Source organism: Oncorhynchus nerka, linkage group LG19 (assembly GCF_034236695.1).
Source record: "Oncorhynchus nerka isolate Pitt River linkage group LG19, Oner_Uvic_2.0, whole genome shotgun sequence".
Taxonomy (NCBI): domain Eukaryota; kingdom Metazoa; phylum Chordata; class Actinopteri; order Salmoniformes; family Salmonidae; genus Oncorhynchus; species Oncorhynchus nerka.
The window spans coordinates 28,974,110-28,978,252 of NC_088414.1; positions in this window are offsets into that span (position 1 = coordinate 28,974,110).

The window sequence follows — 4,143 nt, forward strand, 5'->3', positions numbered from 1 at the left end:
GCTTTTTGGGGTTAACTAGCTTGTTACAGCCAGGCTATTTAACGTTAACTGGCTAGTATATTTGCTAGTAGCTAACGTTAGTGACTGATAAGTTACAAAAAGACAGTAAATTGAAATATCTAGCGAGCTAGTTACATTCCACAAAATAAAGTGTGCCTTTCTGACCAAATAGAAATACCTTAGTAGATGTATCCTAGTTAGATAATGTTGTTAGTATATGTGGGGGTTAGCTAGCTACTAGTCACAACTAGCGAGATAGCTGCCAGCAGCAGGCTAGCTAGCAAGCTAAAATCGTCAGCTGCTAGCTGGCTGCCTTTTTGAGGTTGTAAGACAAGTTGCTTTCGTCTATTTCTGTACAAATGAACTTAAATATCACCGAGTAGGTATGTACTTTGAAGGCTTCACCACAGCCCTACTTCTCACTGACAACAAATTACGATAGCCAGGCAGCAAGCTAGCGGCAGCTGGCACTAAAGCTAGCTGGATAACTAGGAAGGGCAACGTTTGTTGTGTACGGCTGCATATTTTATTTAACTAGGCAAGTCAGTTAACAACAAATTCTTATTTACAATGACGGCCAGACCCGGACGACGCTGGGCCAATTGTGCGACACCCTATGGGACTTTCAATCACGGCCAGATATGGAATATTGAAGTATAATTACAAGCATTTCATAAGTGTCAAAGGCTTTTTATTGACAATTACATGAAGTTGATGCAAAGAGTCAATATTTGCAGTGTTGACCCTTCTTTTTCCAAGACCTCCGCAATCCCCCCTGGCATGCTGTCAATTAACTTCTGGGCCACATCCTAACTGATGGCAGCCCATTCTTGCATAATCAATGCTTGGAGTTTGTCAGAATTTGTGGGTTTTTGTTTGTCCACCCGCCTCTTGAGGATTGACCACAAGTTCTCAATGGGATTAAGGTCTGGGGAGTTTCCTGGCCATGGACCCAAAATATCAATGTTTTGTTCCCCGAGCCACTTAGTTATCACTTTTGCCTTATGGCAAGGTGCTCCATCATGCTGGAAAAGGCATTGTTCGTCACCAAACTGTTCCTGGATGGTTGGGAGAAGTTGCTCTCGGAGGATGTGTTGGTACCATTCTTTATTCATGGCTGTGTTCTTAGGCAAAATTGTGAGTGAGCCCACTCCCTTGGCTGAGAGGCAACCCAACACATGAATGGTCTCAGGATGCTTTACTGTTGGCATGACACAGGACTGATGGTAGCGCTCACCTGGTCTTCTCCGGATAAGCTGTTTTCAAGATGCCCCAAACAATCGGAAATGGGATTCATCAGAGAAAATGACTTTCCCCCTGTCCTCAGCAGTCCAATCCCTGTACCTTTTGCAGAATATCAGTCTGTCCCTGATGTTTTTCCTGGAGAGAAGTGGCTTCTTTGCTGCCCTTCTTGACACCGGGCATCCTCCAAAAGTCTTTGCCTTACTGTGCGTGCAGATGCACTGACACCTGCCTGCTGCCATTCCTGAGCAATCTCTGTACTGGTGGTGCCCCGATCCCGCAGCTAAATCAACTTTAGGAGACAGTCCTGGAGTTTACTGGACTTTCTTGGGCGCTCTGAAGCCTTCTTCACAACAACTGAACCGCTCTCCTTGAAGTTCTTGATGATCCGATAAATGGTCAATTTAGGTGCAATCTTACTGGCAGCAATATCCTTACCTGTGAAGCCCTTTTTGTGCAAAGCAATGATGATGGCACGTGTTTCCTTGCAGGCAATCATGGTTGACAGAGGAAGAACAATGATTCCAAGCACTATCCTCCTTTTGAAGCTTCCAGTCTGTTATTCAAACTCAATCAGCATGACAGAGTGATCTCAAGCCTTGTCCTCGTCAACACTCACACCTGTGTTAATGAGAGAATCACTGCCATGTCAACTGGTCCTTTTGTGGCAGGTCTGAAATGCAGTGGAAATGATTTTTGGGGATTCAGTACATTTGCATATCAAAGAGGGACTTTGCAATTAATTGCAATTCATCTGATCACTCTTCATAACATTCTGGAGTATATGCAAATTGCCATCATACAAACTGAGGCAGCAGACTTTGTGAAAATTAATATTTGTGTCATTCTCAAAACTTTTGGCCACGACTGTATAAATGATCAGCAGGCTTATGTGATGTGATTTTCTTATATTTACCTGGAGCATGCACTTTCAGATCAGTGCAGAAAAACAGTAGTGGAGGAGTGAAAGCCACATGTAGTGACTCCATAAGTTTCTCAATGTAAAGTTCTTCCTCTTATTTTTCAACAGCACTGTAAAATATTTTACAGGTATGAAAAAGCAACATGAAGAAGCCCCATCATTAGGCTAGCTTTCACCAGTCCTGGGGTGTTATTTCGTGAAGTGAAACGTTCTGAACTTTGCAGATGGAAATGTCAAAAATAGGATCTCTATACTGTAGCAAAAGATCTGCAATAAAGTGAAAATAATTAGTCTCACTCATAAACAAGTGCAATTGTTCAGTGCATTTTCTTCATTCGTCAGCAATATGTGGGCAAATTAAGCAGGCTGGAGTTCCTTCCCATCCATGACTTACAGTTGAAGTCGGAAGTTTACGTACACCTTAACCAAATACATTTAAACTCAGTTTTTCACAATTCCTGACATTTAATCCTAGTAAAAATTCCCTGTCTTCGATCAGTTTGGATGACCACTTTATTTAAAAAAATGTGAAATAATAGTAGAGAATGATTTATTTCAGCTTTTTTTTTCTTTCATCACATTCCCAGTGGGTCAGAAGTTTACCTACACTCAATTAGTATTTGGTAGCATTGCCTTCAAATCAATGTTTCAAGTAGCCTTCCACAAGCTTCCCACAATAAGTTGGATGAATTTTGTCCCATTCCTCCTGGCAAAGCTGGTGTAACCGAGTCAGGTCTGTAGGCCTCCTTGCTCGCACACGCTTTTTCAGTTCTGCCCACACATTTTCTATAGAATTGAGGTAAAGGCTTTGTGATGGCCACTCCAATACCTTGACTTTGTTGTCCTTAAGCCAGTTTGCCACAACTATGAAAGTATGCTTGGTGTCATTGTCCATTTGGAAGACCCATTTGCAACCAAGCTTTAACTTCCTGACTGATGTGTTGAGATGTTGCTTCAATATATCCACAAAATTGTCCTTCCTCATAATGCCATATATTTTGTGAAGTGCACCAGTCCCTCCTGCAGCAAAGCACCCCCACAACATGATGCTGCCACCCCCGTGCTTCACGGTTGGGATGGTGTTCTTCGGCTTGCAAGCCTCCCCCTTTTTTCTCCAAACATAATGGTCATTATGGCCAAACAGTTCTATTTTTGTTTCATCAGGCCAGAGGACATTTCTCCAAAAAATATGATCTTTGTCCCCATGTGCAGTTGCAAACTGTAGCTCGGCTTTTTTAAATGGTGGTTTTGGAGCAGTGGCTTCTTCCTTGCTCAGTGGCCTTTCAGGTCATGTTGATATAGGACTCGTTTTACTGTGGATATAGATACTTTTGTACCCGCTTCACAAGGTCCTTCGCTGTTGTTCTGAGATTGATTTACACTTTTCTCACCAAAGTACGTTCGTCTCAAGGAGACAGAACGCATCTCCTTCCTGAGCGCTATGTGGTCCCATGGTGTTTATACTTGCGTACTATTGTTTGAACAGATGAACATGGTACCTTCAGGCGTTTGGAAATTGATCCCAAGGATGAACCAGACTTGTGGAGGTCTACCATTTTTTTCTGAGGTCTTTGCTGATTTCCCCATGATATCAAGCAAAGAGGCACTGAGGTTGAAGGTAGGCCTTGAAATACGTTCACAGGAACCCCTCCAATTGATTCAAATGATGTCAATTAGCCTATCAGAAGCTTCTAAAAGCCATAACATAATTTTCTGGAATTTTCCAAGCTGTTTAAAGGCACAGTCAACTTAGTGTATGTAAACTTATGACCTACTGGAATTGAGTGAAATAATCTATCTGTTAACAATGGTTGGAAAAATTACTTGTGTCATGCACAAAGTAGATGTCCTAACCGACTTGCCAAAACTAGTTTGTGCACAAGAAATGTGTGGAGTGGTTGAAAAATGAGTTTTAATGTAAACTTCCGACTTCAACTGTATATAAAACAGATTAAACAACTGAAGAGCACAAGCAAATA